The sequence below is a fragment of the Bombina bombina genome, chromosome 7 (genome assembly GCF_027579735.1).
Source record: "Bombina bombina isolate aBomBom1 chromosome 7, aBomBom1.pri, whole genome shotgun sequence".
Classification (NCBI taxonomy): domain Eukaryota; kingdom Metazoa; phylum Chordata; class Amphibia; order Anura; family Bombinatoridae; genus Bombina; species Bombina bombina.
This window is the reverse complement of record NC_069505.1, coordinates 206,944,069-206,956,219: the sequence shown is the minus strand read 5'-3', so window position 1 is coordinate 206,956,219 and position 12,151 is coordinate 206,944,069.

The following is a 12,151-nucleotide window of genomic DNA, read 5'->3' as shown; positions in this document are numbered from 1 at the left end:
ATTACACCTAATCTAAGCCCCCTAATAAAATAAAAAAGCCCCCCAAAATAATAAAATTTCCCTACCCTAAACTAAATTAAAAAAGTAATCAGCTCTATTACCAGCCCTTAAAAGGGCCTTTTGCGGGGCATTGCCACAAAGTAATCAGCTCTTTTACCTGTAAAAAAAATAAAAAGAACACCCCCCCATTACAACCCACCACTCACACACCCCTACTCTAAAACCCACCCGATCCCCCCCTTAAAAAAACCTAAGTCTAACACCCAAGTGGTCCTTACCTGTACTGAAGACCGGCGGAGAAGTCTTCTTCCAATCGGTGACATCATCTTCTTCCAGGAACCAGCCGGCGCGGAGGAGTTGAAGACCGATGACCGCGGAGCTGAAGACAGTCCACTTTGGAACTGAAGACCGGAGCCATGGAGCGTGGAGGATCCTCTTCATACGATCTTTGCCGTACACTGAATAGGAATTCAAGGTACGCAATTAAAAATGGCATCCCTTGAATTCCTATTGGCTGATTTGAGCCTTCAAATTCAAATCAGCAAATCGGATGAGAGCTACTGCAATTCTATTGGCTGATTTGAATAGCCAATAGAATAAGAGCTACTGTAATTCTATTGGCTATTCTAATCAGCCAATAGAATTACAGTAGCTAATTAGGTTATGAAATCGCCGGGAGATAAGGGACAAGTCGCCTTTTCAGCCCCAGTGCCTGCTTCTAAGATTGCTTAGTATCTCCCAACACAATAGGAGAATCCATGTTAATGAGGCTTAATAGAATAATAAAGGGGGATAGCTCAGACCACAGGTCAAGCCTGCACACCCGGTGAGGACTTCCGGCTGGGGGCGGAGCGAACAGGTAGCTGGCAGGTAGCTGATGTCTGCTTCGTCGGTCCTGTCCTGGTTGACTAAGGATACAAGCAATCTCCAGCCTCCGAATTGTGCCTTGGCCTAATGGGGTGTAATAGACCCAGCACCTGATCTGCGGATCCCGGAGTAGAAGTCCCCACAAGGCTGAAAGTGCTCTTTCGCCACAAGCACGTTTCCATACCCCCACAGCTGGGGGAGTTGTCAGGGTAGTGGTATTCTAGAGAGTGCCGGTTATGCCCAGCTGTAAGCACTGCTTTTTTTGAACACTCTACCGATTTGCTAAAGAATATTTGACTCGCTAAACTACATATGACTTGGGGCGAAGGTGGGAGACAAGAAGAAGACGGCCAACACATACTGGATCCTTAACTGGGGGCCCGCAAGAACTGTGTGTGGGTAGACGTCAGCAGTTGGAAGTGCTGCGATAAACATCAACATTAGCCTGAAGCCTTTCAGTAAACCGGTGCTGGGCTCCAATTAGGCTCAGTAATTGAAGAATAAGCTCATAGTGTCCACGGTGCCGCAAGCATAAGGCTCGCTACTAAACCCGTAGCGCCGGAGGGGAAGGTGTGTACCCGGCTGCTGCAGTTTGAGCCAATCCAGTAGCGGTGAGCCGACACTCCTATTTTTGGTTGGCGTCGCGCCAAACGGGCTGTGGAAGTAGAGCGCGGCTAACCGAGTCTCCCTTCGTCCATCACAGCATACATCTGCTAACACAGATTGCTAGTTGTTTGGCCCAGGAGGACAAGTTCAAGCCAAGCTGTATTAAATGTACCGTAAAATGAAATTCAGCACGGGCAACCACGTATCACGGCCAAGAAGACTATAGTCCATGCAAAAGGCAAAAGTTTTTGGAAACTCTATAAGGATTCCCCGCTACTGTGTTATAGATATAACACTGAAGAGGAGGTACAGAGAGAAGGAGTACTCTGTGTTCATCAGTAGCAGCTCGGTATCTGGTAATATAGAGACTTGAGGTATCTGTGTATTGTTCTTTTCGAGCAGCTGCCAGAAGATATGTAAGTGCAATATTTGAAGGGTATATAAGCACTGGACATTATCCCTACATTCAGTTGGAGTGGTACCACATTGTCCTAGACGAGACTTTTTAACCCTCGTATATTCTGCAGGGTGCATTGTCCCTGTGGATCTTTAATGTGCAGTGCCCAGCAATTGTCTAGGAATAAAGTTAAACAAACAGGGTTATTAAGGTGCCCCTGTCTGGATTCCGGGACTGCTTAAGGGTAAAACCTAACTGTCATGGTACACGTAGTTGTCTAATGCACTATGGCTTTTTAACAGTTGTGCCAGATTTAACATATAACATATCGTTACAGGATGAAATGTTTCCTTGCTGTGTAATCAATCACCTAATGAGTCTGTTAAACGCTTAACGTTCACAAAATAGTGTTAGTCTACTAAAAGGGAAAAGAGGGATTGAGAGTGAAGGTATATGGATGTAAACTTTAAACTACTATACTTAATATATGTAATAATTTTTTTCTTGATATAACTTTATTAACCATTACATGTTTATTGTCCCAGACGTCTTTTAGATAGAGACAGTGTTTAAGGGCTCTTTAAACTGTCTTAAAGTATACATAAGCTTTTCACTAAACACTAATGTTAAGCACTACAAAGTGTATATATCCTAAAAACCACAAAATCAATATATCTAGGAGTTTGTGGAGCATAAGAAAGATCTGGGGTTATTTTGGCCTTCTGTTATAAATTTGGATAATTACTGCGTGGAGGTTCATTGTTAGGTAAATCACAAGACTTGAGCTAAATTCGCTCTCCATTTTTTTTTTTTTTTTTTTTTTGGGGGTGTATTTTTTTATTTTTTTTCCTCAAGATATACTGTGATCCATTGAATTGGGGTGCTCTTGTTTTCTACTTTTTGATAGATTTCACTTTTTTTTCACTATTGGCTTATTTTAGCCCTTGTGCACGTATTGGAACCAATTATTTTTAGTTTTTTGTTTGTTTTTTTTCTCTCACGCACATTGCCCCCCCTCACTGAGTACACTGAGAATCACTGATTCCAGCACTTTTTTTGCACTAGAAGTGTTTTTGCCTGATTTTTACGTATTTTTTGCTCACTTTTTTTTTTTTTTTTTTTTTTTTTTTCACTCACACTCGGTCAGCCCCCTTCTGGGGATTGACAGTGAATATCACTCATAGATACATTTATTGACATATTGGTATTTACATTTAGCACAAAACACACGCATACAGAGGTGAATGGAGAGGTTTATCTCTCAGCAAAAAAAATCCTCTCCTATTATGCCACCTAAACAGAAAGATAAGAGAGGCAACCCCAAAAGTATAGAGGGGCCCCACGATACCTCGCAAGACTGGAATACATTAAACTTTTTTAATGATATGTCGGAATTTGCTGCGGAAGTGGTGAAAATGATGGCCCCACACTTGGACTTAGTCAAGCAGGAAATAAAGTCAGAGATTTCCAATCTTTCCAATGAGATTAGGCAATTTACCGCCCGAATGGAGGAGGTCGAGACAAGAGTGTCCGACCTAGAGGACAGACTGAACGTTGTGAGTTTGGCATCAGCTGTCCAGGATAAGGCCATCGCTCAGTTACAAGCACGTGTAGAGGACCTTGAAGACAGGTCAAGGCGTAACAACTTGAGAGTGATTGGCCTACCTGAAACAGCTGAATTCCAAGATGTATTACGCTTTGTATCCATCACGCTTCCTCAGGCACTCATGATTCCTCCTCCTCCTACACCATTTTTGATAGAAAGAGCTCATAGAATAGGGGTACTCAGAGAAAATAGCACTATGCTTAAAACAAGGCCTGTCATTTTCAAGTTTGTCAATTATCAAGATAAAGTATTATTTTTGACCCATTACAGGAAACTCAACTCCTTGATTATTAACTCCCATAGAATTTCAATCTTCCAAGATTTTTCCGCGGAAACTAGGGCCAAAAGAAGAGAAATGTCCCCTTTCTTTGATAAATTTGTGAAAGCAGAATGTAGTGTTAGACTGGTTTATCCAGCTAAGCTTCTAATTAATAAGGCAGGGGTCTCATATGTGGTAAACAACAGTGAGGAAGCGATGTCTTTATGTAAATAAAATGGGCATAGCTTGACTAGAAGGTGTTGCGGGAAATGATTAGGAATTCACTAATAGAATTAAGAATGGAATATTTTTTTTTTAAAGGTTTGTATTTTAAAGTTTTATTTATAGTTATGTGGTTTTTTTGGGGGTTTTTTTTTATTTCTTCTCTTTCTCCACTCCGTTCCCCCTTGGTCGCTTTTCCCCCCGCGCAGTATGGTTATTAAATTCTAATATATTGGAGAGACACCTGCTAATGCCTTTTTGTTTGGAGGTATGTTAGACATGCTTAACTTGGTTTCTTGGAACGTGGGGGGCATAAACTCTCCAATAAAGAGGAAGACCATAATTAAACATCTAGCAAAACTAAAACCAGATCTTGCCTTTTTACAAGAGACACACCTAAAAAGCCCGGAATATTTGAAACTTCAGACCAACTGGGTAGGTGAGGTAATTGCGGCCCCATTTAACGCACGTAAAAGAGGAGTGGCTTTCCTTTTTAATAAAAATTTAGAATATAAAATAGATTCTTCCACTATAGACCAGGATGGGCGCTTTTTAATTGTAGAAATCACAATTAATAAAATACGGTATGTATTGTGCAATATATATGGGACAAATAAAATTGACAAGTCATTCTGGGACAGGATGGTCTTATATCTTCATAAATTTATAGGACAAAAGCTTATAGTGGTGGGGGATTTTAACCTAATAGCAGATCCTATTCTTGACAGAGCGAGTAAAGGGCATAATTTTGTTCGGGATAGGAAGACTCGTATTCTTCAAAAATTTTCCACTCAACTAGGGCTAATAGACACCTGGCGCACACAAAATCCAGATCTGAGAGCTTTCACATGTCTAGCAAAGGGACAGCAATCCCTGTCTAGGATAGATTTTTTTCTGATTTCAGAATCTATGGTTGGCTTAGAATGGAAAGCGGACATAAAAGATATAACAATCTCGGATCATGCGGTGATCACATTATCACTTAATGTACCCCAGAGACAAGTAACTGCCAATCAAACTATTTTTTTTCCTAAATATTTAATGAATAATAGTAACTTCCAGAATTGGTTGATCAATCAATGGAGAGAATATGAGAATATTAATAAAGATTATAAAAATAGACCAGAGGTGTATTGGGAAGCGGCTAAAGCCGTAATAAGAGGTAAAATTAAGGCGTACATGTGTAAGCACAAAAAAAGAACTAGACAGCAGGAGACACAATTGAGCAATCAAGTAAAGAATACGTACAGAGTATACTTAAGTGACCACTCGAGAGATAAATGGCAAAAGTACATAGATGCCAAGAATGCGCGAGACATATTTATCAAACAAAAGATTGCTTTAGATCTTCAGAGACAAAAAGCCTTATATGGCGGTTTTGCGGGCAGATCTGCCAAATTTTTGGCTAGGCTAACTAAAAAAAACATAGGAATCCCATAACGGCCATTAGATCCAACACAGGTAGGTTTACCAACAATGCGGACATTACTAAAATTTTCTATGATTATTTTAGCACGCTTTATAGAGCTGAAGAATACTCGTTAGATAAGCAGAAATTATTCTGGGATAAGATCAAGATTCCCAAAATTTCTTCAGAGATTTTGGCAGAGATCAATAAACCGATCGATGTGGAAGAAATCTTAGTAGCAATTAAATCCGCCAAAACAAATAAAGCAGCTGGACCAGACTGTCTTCCCATTGAATTTTATAGGATTCTCCAATCACATATTATTTTAGCACTGGAAAAATTGTTTAATTTCTATTTTATTGAGAATAATAAATGTTCACCATATTTTGCAGCAGCGGTTATATCTCTTATTCCCAAAAAAAACGAAGAACTAGATCTTCCAGAATCATACAGGCCAATCTCCGTATTAAATACGGACTACAAACTGTTAACATCTATTTTAGCAAACAGATTAAAGCCACATTTAGGTGCAATTATCCATGAAGATCAGTCCGGTTTCATGGCAGGGAGAAATCCCACTAGGAATACACGAAAGGTCATGACTCTGATAGATTTTTTCTGGCATAAACTTAGAACAACAAGACATAGCGACATGGTGGATTTAACCCTATTAACATTAGACGCAGAGAAGGCTTTCGATCGTATCGCCTGGAGGCATCTATTTTATTCCTTAGAACAATTTGGCCTGACAGGGCATATGTATAAATTTATTCAGCTAATATACTCTACCCCCATCTCATCACTACTAATAAATGGGCAGATTTCTCAACGGATGGTCCTACAACGGGGCACTCGTCAGGGCTTCCCCCTATCCCCATTGTTGTTTAATTATCATTAGAGCCGCTAGCAATCTTACTTCGACAGGAATTGGAGGGGATTCGGGTTGGAGATCAGAAATTAGTATTATTAATGTACGCGGATGACATACTTTTATGTCTGAGTAATATTGAACGAAGTCTTTCCCGATTATTAGAATCGATTGAATTATTTGGAGCAATTTCAGGCTATAAAATTAACCTCACTAAATCTGAGCTATTATGGCTTAACAAGAAAGATCAATATTGCAGACACCCATTTACCGAAACTTCGCAGATAACTTATCTTGGCATCAAATTAAGCACGAATCCAGATGACTGGTATAAGTTAAACTTCGGTAAATGTTTTCTAGAATGTAAAAATAAGATGGAAGGATGGAAAAATCTACCTATTTCTTTAACAGCCAGGGTCATACTTATAAAAACCATTCTCTTCCCTAAATTATTTTACCTCATACAAAATATCCCAATTCCTATTCATAACATAGATATAACCAACTACAACAGGGCATGTTCCAACCTAATTTGGAAGGGCGCCAGAGCACGTATCTCTGCTCTACGTCTTATGTGTAATAAAGAAGCGGCAAGTCTGTCTCTTCCCAATTTACAATTCTATAGCTTGGCAGCTCGGATGAAAGTTGCGGTTGATTGGTTGACTGAGCGTGATCAGGTCTCGGCAGTATCCTGGGAAACGGCCTTGGTGGCTCCATTTAGGTTGGATGCTATTTTACATTGTCCAATGAATACACTTCCATCCTCACTTTTTGCCCTTAATACCTTCAGATATATTATCCTTGCATGGCAAAAATGTTGCGTCCTTGAGGGGTGCTCGCCCTATGTCTCCAAATATTTACCTATTATAGGGAATCCTAACTTTGCACCAGGGTTGTCAGATAAAGTTTTCAGGGTATGGTCTTCCAAAGAAATGGTATTTGTCGCGCAAATGCTAGATTCGAATCATGTGCCATTAACCTTTAGTGAACTAACACATCTATTTGGCCTCGAGAATAAAGATTTTTACGCATATTTGCAGCTAAGGCATCTTATACTTGAGTTAAAACAAAGCTATGGATTAGAGTGGGCTCTTTTGGAGCTTCAAATTAAAATAAATAATTTTCAAGGCGGCTTTCACTCAATAGCTCCTTTCTATAATTTCCTGAATCAGGGACCATCAGCTGCACAGAGAGAGTTTATAGCTGAAAAATGGAGTAAGTTTTTCCCTGAGGTTGATGGCCAGGTTATCGAGAATACTTTTAAGATAATTGGGAAAAGTTGGGTGTTGACTACATGGAGAGAGACACAAATCAAACTAGCCTTTATGACGTACTTGACGCCAGCTAGACTGACTAATTGGTATAGGGTGAAGATGGTATGCCCCAAATGTTCTTCTTCTAGGGCAGATCTATTACATTGCTTTTGGAATTGCCCAAAGATTAGTCAATTATGGCTTAGGGTAGCGCATTGGATACAGACCTCTCTTAAAATACAGGGAGTGCAGAATTATTAGGCAAGTTGTATTTTTGAGGATTAATTTTATTATTGAACAACAACCATGTTCTCAATGAACCCAAAAAACTCATTAATATCAAAGCTGAATAGTTTTGGAAGTAGTTTTTAGTTTGTTTTTAGTTATAGCTACTTTAGGGGGATATCTGTGTGTGCAGGTGACTATTACTGTGCATAATTATTAGGCAACTTAACAAAAAACAAATATATACCCATTTCAATTATTTATTTTTACCAGTGAAACCAATATAACATCTCAACATTCACAAATATACATTTCTGACATTCAAAAACAAAACAAAAACAAATCAGTGACAAATATAGCCACCTTTCTTTGCAAGGACACTCAAAAGCCTGCCATCCATGGATTCTGTCAGTGTTTTGATCTGTTCACCATCAACATTGCGTGCAGCAGCAACCACAGCCTCCCAGACACTGTTCAGAGAGGTGTACTGTTTTCCCTCCTTGTAAATCTCACATTTGATGATGGACCACAGGTTCTCAATGGGGTTCAGATCAGGTGAACAAGGAGGCCATGTCATTAGATTTTCTTCTTTTATACCCTTTCTTGCCAGCCACGCTGAGGAGTACTTGGACGCGTGTGATGGAGCATTGTCCTGCATGAAAATCATGTTTTTCTTGAAGGATGCAGACTTCTTCCTGTACCACTGCTTGAAGAAGGTGTCTTCCAGAAACTGGCAGTAGGACTGGGAGTTGAGCTTGACTCCATCCTCAACCCGAAAAGGCCCCACAAGCTCATCTTTGATGATACCAGCCCAAACCAGTACTCCACCTCCACCTTGCTGGCGTCTGAGTCGGACTGGAGCTCTCTGCCCTTTACCAATCCAGTCACGGGCCCATCCATCTGGCCCATCAAGACTCACTCTCATTTCATCAGTCCATAAAACCTTAGAAAAATCAGTCTTGAGATATTTCTTGGCCCAGTCTTGACGTTTCAGCTTGTGTGTCTTGTTCAGTGGTGGTCGTCTTTCAGCCTTTCTTACCTTGGCCATGTCTCTGAGTATTGCACACCTTGTGCTTTTGGGCACTCCAGTGATGTTGCAGCTCTGAAATATGGCCAAACTGGTGGCAAGTGGCATCTTGGCAGCTGCACGCTTGACTTTTCTCAGTTCATGGGCAGTTATTTTGCGCCTTGGTTTTTCCACACGCTTCTTGCGACCCTGTTGACTATTTTGAATGAAACGCTTGATTGTTCGATGATCACGCTTCAGAAGCTTTGCAATTTTAAGAGTGCTGCATCCCTCTGCAAGATATCTCACTATTTTTGACTTTTCTGAGCCTGTCAAGTCCTTCTTTTGACCCATTTTGCCAAAGGAAAGGAAGTTGCCTAATAATTATGCACACCTGATATAGGGTGTTGATGTCATTAGACCACACCCCTTCTCATTACAGAGATGCACATCACCTAATATGCTTAATTGGTAGTAGAGCCTATACAGCTTGGAGTAAGACAACATGCATAAAGAGGATGATGTGGTCAAAATACTCATTTGCCTAATAATTCTGCACTTCCTGTAGATCACCAATATTTTTTTTAGTGATTCCGCAGATTGCCCCTAGAAACTTTAAATTAATTAACTTGATCATATTTCTTGGCCGTAATATATTATTGAGAGCATGGAAAGCGAAAATAGCCCCTAAATTAAAAGAGCTCAAAAACGCTTTGACTACTCATTTTATACAAGAACAGTGGAATTTGCAAGACGCTACAGAGGGTAGGTTAGCTCGGTTCTTTAATCAATGGGAAACATTTATTTTATCTTTCCCAGTGGAAGCTCAAATTAGGTTGGTTAAATCTTTTAGGGATACTTCATATGTGCAATTACAAGTACTGGCTGGTCACTTCCCCTGGGTATGGTGTACCACTGGAGAGTCGGAAGGGGAATAGAAGATGAAGGGGGGGAATACGGACTGGTGGGGACTATTATATTTTCTTTTTTTTTTTTCTTCTCTCTCCCTCATTGTGTGTTGTAATCCCATGTCAGGAAATTTGCCTTCAGTTAAAATCCGACCAATATAGTGTTAGGTCAGAGCAAACAGAAGTTAGATTCAGTGTTAAGGTATATTTGCTACAGAGGAGTCATAAAGAGGCATAATTAATAAATGTACAGTATATATTACATTTTTTTTCTCTAGTCGGTATAGGGCTTAAAGAATAGTGTGAAAGCTGATTTAAAATTTCTATTATTTTTTGGTTGTAGACGTATACACTGTTATAGAAGAATTGTATTCATTTAATTTTTGTTATTTTTGTTTTTTTTTGGTTTTGTTGCTAATGTCAGACTGTATATATATCTACGTTGTTGCATAATATAAATCTTATTTAAAAAAAAAAAAAAAAGAAGAAAAAATCCAACTAAGTGTACAAATATCTCATATAAGGGGATCAGTAATGTGCTGAGAGGAAATGATTTTGTTGTTCTAAATTGTTATGTTTTATTTCAAATATGTCTTACCTGGCCCTGCGTGGCATAAGGAGGTTGATTTCATTTGACTGTACACTGTGTTGGATATAAATAAATATTTAAAAAAAAAATAGAATAATAAAGCCCAAAACTGTCAAAGTGACCCCTAATACAATAGGAGAATTTATTCCTGAATGATAATGAGGCTTTGGAATTAAATGATAGCGTCCAAACTTATCTGAGATTCCCATCCCCAGACAAAATGTTAGCACTTACCTCTTCTGCCTGACAGCAAGGCAGATCCCAGGTCTAAGAGGTCCTCTCCCTCCTATTGACCTGCGGAAAACAAGGCATGCTGAGTAATCCTTTTCCTCAGACTAAGGCATACAGGGCAGCAAAACACATGGGAGGCGCAGTGAGAATTATGTCCCACAAGTTCCCATTGCTCTAAAGCCACCCAAAGCTCTACTGAAGAGACTGATATGGACTACAGCTATACCCTAGAACAAAGTAGCACACTCTGGCACTACTTTAAAAATAGATTAGATTCTTCAATCAAGAGTTTAACACCTCACTTTACCTCTTCCTATCACTAACGTAGGCAAAGAGAATGACTGGAGTGGGAGGGACGGGAGGAGCTATTTAACAGCTCTGCTGTGGTGCTCTGTGCCTCCTGCTGACCAGGAGGTGAATATCCCATTAGTAATTAAGATGATCCGTGGACTCATTGTGTCTTAAAGAAATACATTTTAGTTTCTATAAAAATTTCTGAACATTTCCAAGTTATACCCTAGGTTCAAAAAGCATATAGTATCTTCTATTGATGCTACGTTAAAAAGGGACATTGCCAAAAAAGAAAATTTATGCTTACCTGATAAATTTGTTTCTTTTTAGACACGATGAGTCCACAGATTTCATCCTTACTTGTGGGATTACGCCTCATGGTCAGCAGGAGGAGGCAAAGAGCACCACAGCAGAGCTGTATATATAGCTCCTCCCTTCCCTCCCACTCCAGTCATTCGACTGAAGTTAGGAAGAGAAAGGAAAAGCCAAGGTGCAGAGGTGTCTGAAGTTTACAAAAATTAGCAACCTGTCTCATTAGAACAGGGCGGGCCGTGGACTCGTGTCTAAAAAGAAACAAATTTATCAGGTAAGGATAAATTTTCTTTTAAAAAAGACACGAGTCCACGGATTTCATCCTTACTTGTGGGATACAATACCAAAGCTATAGTACACGGATGAAAAGGGAGGGGCAAGACAGGGAACCTAAACAGAAGGCACCACTGCTTGAAGAACCTTTCTCCCAAAAACAGCCTCAGCCGAGGCAAAAGGTATCAAATTTGTAAAATTTAGAAAAAGTGTGAAGAGAAGACCAAGTTACAGCCTTGCAAATCTGTTCAAACAAAAGCATCATTTTTGAATGCCCATGAGGAAGCCACAGCGGAATGAGCTGTAATTCGTTCAGGAGGCTGCTGTCCAGCAGTCTCATATGCAAAACGGATGATACTCTTCAGCCAAAAAGAAAGAGGTAGCCGTAGCTTTCTGACACCTACGTTTCCCTGAAAAAAATAACAAAGAAGACGATTGACTAAAATCCTTAGTCGCTTGTAAGTAGAACTTTAAAGCACAGACTACGTCTAAATTGTGTAAAAGACATTCCTTCTGAGAAGAAGGATTAGGACACAAGGAAGGAACAACAATCTCCTGATTAATATTCTTATTTGAAACCACCTTAGGAAGAAACCCAAGTTTAGTACATAACACCACCTTATCCGAATGAAAAATAAAAGGTAAGGAGAATTATATTGTAATGCAGAAAGCGCAGATACTCTTTGAGCAGAAGAAATAGCAACCAAAAATAAAACTTTCCAAGATAATAACTTAATATCTATGGAATGCATAGGAACGGAACCCCTTGAAGAACTAAATTCAAACTCCAAGGAGGAGCAATTGATCTAAACACAGGCCTGATTCTAGTC